The sequence below is a fragment of the Falco naumanni genome, chromosome W (genome assembly GCF_017639655.2).
Source record: "Falco naumanni isolate bFalNau1 chromosome W, bFalNau1.pat, whole genome shotgun sequence".
Taxonomy (NCBI): domain Eukaryota; kingdom Metazoa; phylum Chordata; class Aves; order Falconiformes; family Falconidae; genus Falco; species Falco naumanni.
Window position 1 is genome coordinate 27,191,154 of NC_054079.1, and position 12,797 is coordinate 27,203,950.

General features: G+C 45.5%; 2 pseudogenes; one reads left to right on the top strand and one right to left on the bottom strand.

The window, feature by feature from the left end:
• Nucleotides 1-591: 591 nt before the first annotated feature.
• LOC121080456 lies at nt 592-6,309 on the bottom strand (annotated as a pseudogene).
• A 236-nt stretch (nt 6,310-6,545) lies between these two features.
• LOC121080635 lies at nt 6,546-9,699 on the top strand (annotated as a pseudogene).
• Nucleotides 9,700-12,797: the final 3,098 nt, after the last annotated feature.

The following is a 12,797-nucleotide window of genomic DNA, read 5'->3' on the forward strand; positions in this document are numbered from 1 at the left end:
AACTCAATAAACAGTTAGGTCAGATTTTCAGCTCATATGAAATTTTTATGCAAGACCTTAATTTTTATTCTATGATGTTTGCATAACTTTGTGGTATTCAGTCTTAAAAATAAATAATTATCTTTAAAGTGACTGATCTAATGCTTGTACAACCTGCCCACCCACAGAGAAGAAGCAACAGAGGAAATACTGTCTGTAGCTCAGCTGCTGGAAAGGTGAAACAAATCAGAGCATCAGCAGCCTCCCCCTCCTTCCCTCTCTCCCTCCCTGAATTTCTTCCTTATATCTAATCTAAATCTACCCTCTTTCATTTTAAAAGTATTACCCATTGTCCTATCACTACAGGGCCTTGTAAAAAGTCCCTCTCCAGCTTTCTTGTAGGCCCCCTTTAGGTACTGGAAGGCTGCTATAAGGTCTCCCCAGAGCCTTCTCTTCTCCAGGCAGAACAATCCCAGCTCTCTCAGCCTGTCATCATAGGAGAGGTGCTCCAGCTCTCTGCTCATCTTCGTGGCCCTCCTCTGGACTCACTCCAACAGGTCCACGTCCTTCTTATGTAGGGGGCTCCAGAGCTGACTCCAGGTGGGGTCTCATGAAAGCCAAGTAGAGGGGGAGAATCACCTTCCTTGACCTGCTGGTCGCACTTTTTTTGATGCATCCCAGGATACAGTTGGCTTTCTGGGCTGCAAATGCACATTGCCGGGTCATGTTGAGCTTCTCGTCAATCAACACCCCCAAGTCCTTCTCCTCAGGGCTGCTCTCAATCCATTCTCTGCCCAGACTGTATTTGTTCTTAAGTTTGTCCCGACCCACGTGCAGGACCTTGCACTTGTCATGGTTGAACTTCATGAGGTTTGCTGGGCCCAACTCTCAAGCTTGTCAAGGTCCCTGTGGATGGCATCCTTTCCTTCCAGCATGTTGACCACACCACACAGCTTGGCATTGTCAGCAAACTTGCTGAGGATGCACTCAATCCCACTGTCTGTGTCACTGACAACAATGTTAAACAGCGCTGATCCCAATACCGATCCCTGAGAAACGCCAATCATCACTGGTCTCCACTTGGACATCAAACCATTGACTGCAACTCTTTAAGTATGACCATCCAGCCAATTCCTTATCCACCAAGTGGTCCACCCATCAAATCCATGTCTTTCTAGTTTAGAGACAAGGATGTCGTGTGGGACAGTGTCAAAAGCTTTGCACAAGTCCACTAGATGGAGTTTGTTGCTCTTCCCTCATCCACCAACACTGTAACCCTGTCATAGAAGGTCACCAAATTTGTCATGCATGACTTTTCTTTAGTGAAGCCATGTTGGCTGTCACCAATCACCTTCTTGTTTTCCATGTGCCTTAGCATAGTTTCCAGGGGGATCTGCTCCATGACCTTGCTGGGAAAAGAGGTGAGGCTGACCGGCCTGTAGTTTCCTGGGTCTTCCTTATTCCCCTTTTTAAAAATGGGGGTTACGTTTCACCTTTTCCATTCCATGGGAACTTCACCAGACTACCCCAACTTCTCAAATACGATGGACAGTGGCTTAGCCATTTCATATGCCAGTTCCTTCAGGACCTGCAGATGTCTCTCATCAGGTCCCATAGACTTGTGGACCTTCAGGTTCCTTAGATGTTCTTGAACTTGATCTTCTCCTATGGTGGGCTGTTCTTCATTCTCCCATGTTGGGGCTCTTGCTGTATTGAATGATTATACTGAACTTTGAAGCAAGTGGAAAAATACTGAAGAAATAAGACGAGGTCACGACCAGAACAGTGGAATGAAGAGGGAGGAACAGGTTGCAGGTGCTTGCACAAAACCAAGGCCAGCAGGACGCGATAAGAGGAGCTGGGAAACAACAGAAAAGAGCCTACGTGCCTGAAGAAGTAGAAACAGAGATCTTGCCAATAAACAATTGTTAACCAATCATATTATTATACGCTTGTAGAATAGCCAATCATATTATCACACGCTTATAGAGTGCCTTATAAAAGTGTACCTGGTTTGTACAATAAACGGATCAGATCTTGAACTCCATGAGTATTTGAATCTGACTCCCGCTCGCCCAGAATGCCCGCAGCATCTGGTGACCCCGACGTGATCCGGTGAGGGTCGACAGGATCGGTCAAAAAGTCAGGAGGATTCATTAAGGATCGTGTTACAAGCTGCGGAGCCGGCGAGGATCCTGCTGCCAGCGGAGAGAGAGCTGGGCGCCCGAAGAAAGGCGCAACGTGCACGGCTGACCGGTGAGTCAGGAAACTTAAGCAGGATGGGGATCACTGCATCAGCGGTGGAAGAAGCAATCGTAGACAGTTTAATGAAATTGGCAGAAAAAACTGAAACGTCAGTCTCACGGCAGGCAGTAATTGATCTGCTATGTTGGAGTCGCCGCCGTGGTTTCCTTGCTTCTACGCAAGATGTATATAGTACTGAAACATGGAAGAAAGTGGGAGAGGACTTATGGGAATCTGTGCAAGTCGGGACTAAGGGGGTAAAGACTTTGGCTCATACGTATCGGGCTGTACGGGGTATGGCCGCGCAGTTACACGGCGAGGTGCAAGTCGCTGCAGCTGTTAAAGCTGCAGTGCGGCCTCCCGGCGATCCTACTGCTCAGTCGGAGGAAGAGCCAGAGGGGCAACCTCCGTGTGAAAATCCCCCCGATTATACATCTAAAGCTTATCCAGTAATGACTACTGCTGAACGAATAGCGTGGGGATTAGATGATGAATTACCACCCTGGTGTCCTGATAAGGAACAAACGGCAAGCGGCAGACAGACATTAATACCGGCAATTGCGAGTACTGGATGTAAAACTGCTGGGGTGGGAACGGCACAGCTCCACCAGCTCCTAAATAACAGACTGCATTTTTTGAAGCATGTTTGTCTTTGCAAAGGTGAAAGTTGAGATCTGACTTCCTGACCAGTGTTAAAATGCACCATGGCCTCTGGCTACTTTAAGATGATTGTGTGACTTTGGACAAACCTGGTAGGAGCAATGCTGAAATCAAGTTGTAAGTTATGCAAAAAAAAAAAAAAGAGAAAAGGATGAGAGATATTCCAATGCTATCTAGAGGGAGGGAGTGCTAAGTTTCCTTGCTGGAGAAGATCGGATGGTCACAAGAACATGAATCACCTACAAACCTGCAAGACCACCATATTCCAGGAAACGGACTGATAAGCTAATTAACATACGAAGCGGGGGTTAGGTAACGAATATGTATAGGCGTTAATTGAATATTCATTTGTTTCAGTGTATAAATGTGGGATGGTTCGTCACTTCGGGTATGCACGCTTGTGGAGGAGCGATCCCCCGTGCATCTGCGCGCAATAAACATACCTACTTTATAACTTTCGAGTTATAGAGTCAAATTCTGCACGTCAGTTTTGGCGAGCCAGCCAGGAGGATTTCTGCTCGGCTGAGGGACCAGCTGCGGAGCGGACGCTCCTAGGCGCGCCCCGGGAGATTTCCTCAGAGGAGCCTCCTCTTCTCAGCTGTTCCCCCGGGAGCAGAAGAGAACCCCTGGATCCGCGGATAAAATGGTATGTTTAGTAACGGGGCGGCTGGTGAGACGCACGGAGACGTCCGGCGCGCAGCGCAGTCCCCAGGAGGAAAAAAAAAAAAAAAAAAAAAAAAAAAAAAGGGGGGGGAAGCTTAAAACTTCCTTTAGGTTGTCTTAAGAATTGGGGAATTCCTAGAATGTAACAACTGAAATAGCGCTCTGTGTCTTGTTTGTTCTATGTGTTGTCTTGTTACATGTTCAAAACTTGGAGTTATGAAATGTATGTTGAAAAATAATAATATTCTGGTAATTCGTGGCAAATAGCGGAAAACTTAACACTCTGCTTAAGACCAGGAAAAATGTGTTTTTTGTTTGTTGTTTGTTTTTTGGCAATTGTTCATTGAAATGCATACTTTGTGAACTGTCAGTGTTCCTAAAAGTTGTACATAAGTGCATGGTACCGTATAACATACTGCTTGTGTGACTGAGGGCTGCCCGGAGAGTGTGAATGGTGTGATTGAGATGCGCATTTTGATTTTCAATGTATAGCTTAATTATTTTGACTGAGTGTGAGTGCAAGAGTGCTTGAGACATGCGTTTGAGTGCAATATGAGCAAGGAGCTCTATCCGTGTTTCCGACCTTGGGTGGCTAAGGCGACCGGAGAAAAAGTAATTAAAATTGTAAAATGGGAAATGGAAGGAGTAAGCCCTGTGAAAAATCGCCCTTGGGTTGTATATTAAAACATTGGAGTGATATCGTAGGACATGGTGGTACCGAAAATAGAAGGAAATGGATTAAATATTGTAATCAGTGGTGGCCTTTGTATAAATTGGGGAGTGATGCGAAATGGCCTCAGGAGGGAGGAACGTTAGATTATAACACTCTCCTGCAAATAATGTTGTTTCTGAGGAGAGGGGGAAAATGGGACGAAGTATCCACCGACAGCTGGAGGAGTTAAGAGATCGTATACATCAAGTTAAAGAAGGTTCTTCAGGTATAGATGCGTGGTTTGCTTCTTTGGGCATTGGAGGGTGGTTGAGGGATTTACTGAAACAAGGTCTGTCTATATTGTTGTTTGTTATTCTTTTGTTACTTTTAGTGCCTTGCCTTTTACAATGTTTTCAGAGCTGTGTGGAACGCAGTATTAATGCTGTATTTAAAAAGAAAGGGGGAGGTGTTGGGGCTCTTGCTGTGTTGATATTGTTGTTTGTTATTCTTTTGTTACTTTTAGTGCCTTGCCTTTTACAATGTTTTCAGAGCTGTGTGGAACGCAGTATTAATGCTGTATTTAAAAAGAAAGGGGGAGGTGTTGGGGCTCTTGCTGTATTGAATGATTATACTGAACTTTGAAGCAAGTGGAAAAATACTGAAGAAATAAGACGAGGTCACGACCAGAACAGTGGAATGAAGAGGGAGGAACAAATTGCAGATGCTTCACAAAACCAGGGCCAGCAGGACGCGATAAGAGGAGCTGGGAAACGGCAGAAAAGAGCCTACGTGCCAGAAAGAGTAGAAACAGAAATCTTGCCAATAAACAATTGTTAACCAATCATATTATTATACGCTTGTAAGATAGCCAATCATATTATCACACGCTTATAGAGTGCCTTATAAAAGTGTACCTGGTTTGTACAATAAACGGATCAGATCTTGAACTCCATGAGTATTTGAATCTGACTCCCGCTCGCCCGAAATGCCCGCAGCACTCCCAGTCCCTTCCTTTGCCTTCCGCGACTTGAGTGGTGTGGCTGGAGCACTTGCTGGTGATGACCGAGGCAAAAAAGTCATTGAGTATTTCAGCCTTCTCCATGTCCTGGGTAACCAGGACTCTTGTTTCTTTCCAGAGAGGGCCCACATTTTCCCTAGTCTTCCTTTTATCACCGAGGTACCTATAGAAGCTTTTCTTGTTGCCCTTGATGCCCCTGGCCAGACTTAATTCTATCAGGGCTTTAGCTTACCTCACCTCATCCCTGGATGATCAGACAATTTCTCTCTATTCCTCCCAGGCTATTTGTCCTTGCTTCCACCCTCTGTAGGCTTCCTTTTTGTGAGTTTTGCCAGGAGCTCCTTGTTCATCCATGCAGGCCTCCTGGTGTTTTTGCCTGACTTCATCTTTGTTGGGACGCATCACTCCTGAGCTTGGAGGAGGTGATCCTTGAATATTAACCAACTTTCTTGGGCCCCTCTTCCCTCCAGGGCTTTATCCCATGGTACTCTACCAAGCAGATCCCTGAAGAGGCCAAAGCCTGCTCTCCTGAAGTCCAGGGTAGCGAGCTTGCTGTGCACCCTCCTTGCTGCCCTAAGGATCTTGAACTCCACTATTTCATGGCCACTGCAGCCAAGGCTGCTCTTGAGCTTCACATTCCCCACCAGCCTCTCCTTGCTGGTGAGAACAAGGTCCATCATAGCAACTCTCCTCGTCAGCTCCTCTAGCACTTGGAGAAGGAAGTTGTCATTGATGCAGTTCAGGAACCTCCTGGATTTCTTATGCCCTGATGTGTTTTCCCTCCAACAGATATTGTGGTGGTTGAAGTCCCCCATGAGGACCAGGGCTTGTGAACGTGAGGCTGCTCCTATCTGTGTATAGAGTGCTCCATCTTCCTGGTCAGGTGGTCTGTAGCAGATCCCCACTATAATGTCACCTGTCCCCGCCCTCCCTTTAATCCTGACCCTTAAGCTCTCAGACAGCTCCTCATCCACACCCAGGCAAAGCTCCATGCACTCCAGCTACTCTCTCACATGTACAACTGCCCCTCCTTGTCTTCCCCCTCTGTCTTTCCTAAAGAGCCTGTATCCTTCCATTCCAACACTTCAGTCATGCGAGCCATCCCACCAGATCTCTGTGATGCCAACAAGATCATAGCCCTGCAAGTGCATACAGATCTCTTTGACAAATACAGTTATTAAAAATTTTGACAAACATGGTTATTTAACAATGTCAACAGTTATTAACATACTGTAATGAACAGTATGGAAATTTTCAAGCAAATTACTAGTGAAAATATTTATATTTAAATAATGTGAACAACACACCTTTGAAATGCATGTGCTTTTTTTTGCCTTTAAATTATTTACTTTGTTCTTAACCACTCTTGTGGCATTAGTGTCATCTTACACTGCAGCAACTCTCCTCAGTTGCAGGCAGTTATCAAGCTAATGTTTTATATGCCATTATTGGCTTGGCACTGACCCTAACGGTTGGACTTGATGATCTTAAAGGTCTTTTCCAACCTAAACGATTCTATGATTCTAAAGGAAAACAGTTGAGTGCAATAAAACCCTCCCAGCCCACTGTTCCTTCTGTGCCAGCCTTTGTCCTTACTATCTTTTAAAAGAAAGACAGGCGACTAATAGTGACCAGTTTTTATAATAGGAGTAAAATGTAAGGAATTTTAATATTTTTCAAAACTGAGTCCAAATTTGCTATTATCAAGTAATTGACTGTTGTATTTGGTTTACACATAAAGATTTTGGTAGCAGGGGGGCTGCAGGAGTGGCTTCTGTGAGAAGATGCCAGAAGCATGTCAGACAGAGCCAGTTCCAGCCAGCTCTAAGATGGACCTGCCACTGGCCGAAGCTGAGCCAATTAACAACTTTGGCAGAGACTATCATTCCCTGTAGAGACTACCAGCAGATGTCAGCAAATAAAAATGGAAAAGCTAGTATCAAATTCCATTGAAGAGCAAGGCCTTGAAATTTGCTGCAGAATTTATTTTTAAGATGGAAATTACTGGTATATCTGTGTGTGTGTGTCTCTGAATGTAAGCATTAACACTCGCCAAAGTGATCAGCTCTGGTGCAGGTGCATTCCGCAGTGGAGCAGGAGATTGTGGCATACAGGGGTGTTTCCTGAGCTGGGGAAACCCCCAGGGGAGCATAGAGACCTGCCAGGAGCCAGCAGCTCTCACAAGAGTGGTTGACAAAGCATGGGCGAGGCCAGGAGTAACGGTGGCCACTCCCACAAAAGGCAGCCCTAGGGAATGCTAGCGACTACGAGCACTGCAGAGTGGCCAAACAGGGCGTGGCACGGCAGTTTGCATGGGAGGCCCCCTCTTTGAAGGAGAGACATTCCACTGGCCGAGTGGAAAGACTTGAAGTACACATAACCCAGCAATCAGGCACCGTTCTGTGACCATCTGCACAGGTCAAGGGCACTCATTCTACCTCACCCTCAAGGCAGAATGGTAGGCACTCGTCTGAGAGCCAAGGCTGCAGCTCCAGCTGTGAGGTCTGCACCATCTATCCCAGCGGTGGCTGATGCCTCCACCCAGACGGAGCTGCTGAAGGGAGAGGCTGCAGCACAGACCTCAGACTGCAGGAAGTGCCTCCACCTTTCTCCTGGGGCAGGGACAGGCAGCAGACCTGCCTGTAAAAGCTGTGCCCAGGTGGAGAACCTCCTGCAGCAGATGGCTCAGCTGCAGGAAGCAGTGAGAAAGCTGCATAACATCAGGGAGGCTGAGAAGGAGTTAGATAGCTGGTTCCAAGCACAGTCTGCAGTGGACCCACAGCCAAACAGCCAAAACCTCCCCAACTGGCACACACAGAAGGAAGGTGGGGCAATAATGCAGAATGGTAACTTGCAATGGCAAGGACCTACAGGAGGAGAAGACTTTCCCCAAAGCCTGAGGTGTCCTTGCAGAATCACTTTGCCGCTCTGCAGGCTGAAGAGGAAAGACCCATCACATCAGGAGAGATGCTGGAGCTGAGTAAGGCAGCCCCAGTCTGCTCTGCGTATAACAACCAGTGCAACTAGGAAAAGGCGATGGGTGATAGTAGTAGGTGTCTCTTCTGAGAGGTACGGAGGCACCCATTTGCCAACCTGATGCGCTCTCTAGAGAGGTTTGCTGCTTACCGGAGGTTTGTATCAGGGATGTCACCAAAAGACTACCAAGCCTTGTACAGCTTGACTATTATCTGCTGCTGTTGTTTCACTGCCAGGAGCAGTCTGAGTAGTATCAAGAAGGATTACAGAGCCCTGGGAGTGGCAGTAAGGGACTCTGGATCACAGGTAGTTTTTTCATCAGTCCTCCTGGTGAAAGGGAAGGGGTTTGAAAGGGCCAGTTGAATCTGGCGAATCGATAAACGGTTACAGGACTGGTGCCACAGCCAGGGGTTCAGCTACTTAGATCATGGGACTTGCTTTGAGAAACCTGCTCTACTGGAGGCTGATGGGGTCCATCTGTCAGAGAAGGGGAAGAGCTAAGTCTCAAATGGAATTGAATCTGGCCAGGGATGTCAAAGGCAATAAGAAGGGCTTCAGTAAGTACATAGGTGACTAGGGAAAATGTGGGCCTGCTGCTGAATGAGGCAGGGGACATGATGACACAGGACATGAAAAAGGCTGAGGTACTGAATGCCACCTTTGTCTGTCTTTACAAGCAAAACAGACCTTCAGGAATCTCAGGCCCCAGAGACCAGGGGGAAAGGCTGGAGCAAGGAAGATGTATTCTTGGTGGAAGAAGATAAGGTCAGAGAATACTTAAGCAAACTGGACATACATAAGTCCATGGGCCCTGATGGGATGCACCCACAAGTGCTGAGGGAGCTGGCCAAAGTAATTGCAAGGCCAGTGTCCAGAAACTTTGAATGATCAAGGTGATTCAAGGTACCTGAGGACTGGAGGAAAGAAAGTGTCCCTCCTACCTTCAAGAAGGGCAAGAAGGATGACCCAGGAAACTGCAGGCTGGTCAGCCTCACCTCAGTCCCTGGGAAGGTAATAGAGCAGATAATCCTGGGAACCATCTCTAGGTACATAAAGGTGAATAAAGTCATCATGAATACTCAGCATGGATTATCCAAAGGGAAGTCATGTTTAACCAATATGATAACCTTCTATGATGACTGGCCTGGTAGAAGAGTGGAGAGCAATAGATATTGTCTACCTTGACTTCAGTAAGGCCTTCTTCTCCCATAAGATCCTCATGGAGAAGCTGTTGTTGTATGGGCTGGATGAGCAGACAGTGAGATGGACCAAAAAGTGGTTGAATAGTTGGGCCCAGAGGGTGGTAATCAGTGGAACAAAGTCTAGTTGGAGGCCAGTGTATACAACTAGCAGTGTATCCCTGGGGTCATTACTGGGTCCAGTCCAGTTCAACATCTTCATTAATAATCTGGAGGATGGGGCAGAATGTCCCCTCAAGAACTATGCATATTACATAAAATTGTGAGGAGTGGCTGATTCACCAGAAGGCTGTGCTGCCATTCAGTAAGACCTGGACAGGCTAGAGAGTTGGGTGGAGAGGAATCTAATGAAGTTCGACCAATGCAAGTGTAAGGTCCTGCACCTAGGGAGGAACAGCCCCATGCACCAGTATATAGAATCATAGAATCATTTAGGTTGGAAAAGACCCTTAAAATCATTGAGTCCAACCGTTAACCTAACACTACCATGTCCACCACTAAACCATGTCCCTAAGCATCAGAATTTCTAACCTTGCATATATCCTACTTATATCACAAGAAAAATTGCATTTTAATTACTGTGGCATAATTCACACTCAACAGCGGCAATTTATTCTACCATTTGATAATACAGTGAAGAAATGGATTAGACTTGTATTTCTAGTGATTGGTTTAATATTTTCTAGTCGCTTTTGTGTGGTGACGCAAGCTGAGGTGGACTGAAAAACACTATGTCTGCGTGGCTGGGTTCGGACAAAATGGCCTTTATTGTTTATACAAATTATTTATATATCTTAGACAGTACATGTGTCAGACCCTGATAGGTTTTTGTGTTGGAAGAAGGGTTCACTGGAATCAAGAAGATGCTCAATATGAGTTATGCATCTTGCTCAACTTTATTAGTTTCTAACACTACTTATACAGAACCGATGATACACATGCATATTCGTAAAGCAGAAATATAATTGGTTAGTAGTCTCTAAATGCGTGCGGTTCTCACACCCCTAATTATCATGACTAAAATAAGCATTCTATCCATGTAGCTAATTGTGTTGCTGTGCTTCAGCCTTGTAGTTTGTTACTCCCTATATTCCCATTCCGCTCCCTATCTCTCTTGGCCTTGCACCTGCTTTCCCAGCAGCTGTAACTTGTTACAGCCATGGCCTGTTGGCACAACATAATTACTTGGTCTCAGCATTCAAGAATAGCTCAAGGCTACCTTTCTTGTTATCTTCAGCACAGCAACTTCAGTACAATTCTGATTACAGGCCTATTCTAATACCAGGCCTGGATTGTGCAGATCTTCAGAGATTCTAAGACCACGCTTCTGCAGCCATTCTTCTACAATTCCCCCTTTTTTCTTTTGCACAAGCCAGGCCTGATTGGTTATGTTGAAAACTACTCTCTTTAAACAAGAAAAACACAGCTAAAAACTACAAGCATTACAATAATGATTATAACAAAGCGTATTCCTTCCATCAATAACGTCTTTAACCAACCTGTTATCCCCAGTCCTCTCAACCATTCATCAAAGGGATTATCATCAGCAAGAATATACTTCATGTTTCCCTGCAGTTGTGACAACTTTTTGTGGATAGATATGAAATGATCAGAAAGGTTCACACAACACATCCCTTCAAAATCCTCACAACCGTGTCCATGTGCTAATAACAAAAAATCTACTGCAGCTCTATTTTGTAACGTAGCATGCCTAACACTATCTACATCAAGCAATAACAAACTTAAAATCTGCGATGTAAGATTAAATTGTTTCACTCCCCAACACACTAACCTTCGTATATTTTTAGCATTTAATGCTGTGATTGCTCCTGGCATAAATATGGAGGCTAGGACATTTGTTGTAACAGACTGCAGATCAACTCAGTCATTACATGTATCATCAAAGGTGCGCAGTGCCCTCCGTGATCTATGAAATTGTGGAGTCATTTTCAATAAGTCTTTCATATGTGGAGCAAACAAAGTCTAGCGCCCTAAATAACATGGTCCACTGACAGGATTCAAAGGAATCCCTGGCCATGCTCTATATCCACATATCAAAAAGACTCCCGGTGGCAGCTGATAGCCCCCTGATACATTTACATGTAAGCCTCCAGTTTTCAATTCACCCCAAATAGGTGAACCGGTTAGATTTTGAAACCTTGTATAATCTCCCATTCATCTTGACGTGCAAGCCACAATTGCCATGGTTCACCAAACCAAATTCCTCCAGTGCCATTTACAGGTTGAAGTGGTGGTACCGTGTCCTCGCATTTTGGCATTCCCGTTGCAGTCACGTTAACGTATTTAACGGGCGTAATGCTACCTAAAAGGTCTAACTCCTGCAATGGCAAATGATATGGTCGATTCAAACTCTCAATAACCATTTTCTGCCACGCTGCATTACGCATAGAAGGCCAAACATATTTCCCATTTGGACTCAGGCATGTTCCCTTTTCATTGGAAGTCAGATTCACTGTCTTAACATTCCAAAAACCATCAAAGTCCGCTTCATTTTCCTGCAGGTGAATACCAAATAAACAAGTTCTAAAGGGGTTGTCTGCTTGCTGCAAACCTAAACAAAAGTCTGTTACCCCTGTAATATTCGCCCATGTCACCCATATGTTTGTTCTAGGCAAGATGTTAAAAATACCTTGGCCAATGGGTAGAAAATTCAAGACCATAAACCGAATCCACCATTTGAGCATGCTTAATCCTACAGAAACGTTACTTTCTGTGAGCTCTCCTTGCCCGCTCATTCTGAGCCTTCCTCCACTTTTTGGCAGGGACAGCATATTGTCGAGGTATAAGAATACCTTTACCACACTCCCTACTTATAATTTTAGTCTGGCGTAGTAGCCTGAGGCCGTCCAAATATCTGCAAACCCGCTACTGCCACTGTGCTCGAGTCGCGTTTTCAGTAGCTTCAAACAGGGCAAGCAGATCTCGGGCAAACCAGTGGTCTCCTCTAATTCCTTCTCGCAATTCCCAAAAAGGATTCTTCTCTCTAACTTTCCATTTACACTGTAAACACCCTAAACCCGTTCGCAAGGTATATACAGAGACCCACCATACAAGTTTACATAAGCCACAAAGTAATAGAACCCAGCCACACTCCCTTTGTCCACAGTCACAGGCATTTAAGGAATAGTACAGAGTTCTGTTCTCTAGTTCTGCCCGTAGCTGGTCACATGCATCCCTCGGGGAGGCCGAGATTGTCCTCTTCTGTAACAGCAGCGGTGCCTCCAACGCCAGAGGCTGTGTGGATAGTTGCCACTGATGTGGCTCCCACTGGCGAGCTTCCGGTACCAGTTCTATGATTACTGGTATCAGCACGTGTCCATTTACTGGGTACCCATACTGGACCTGTAGGGGTGGAAACACACATATAACCTCGACCATTAAACAA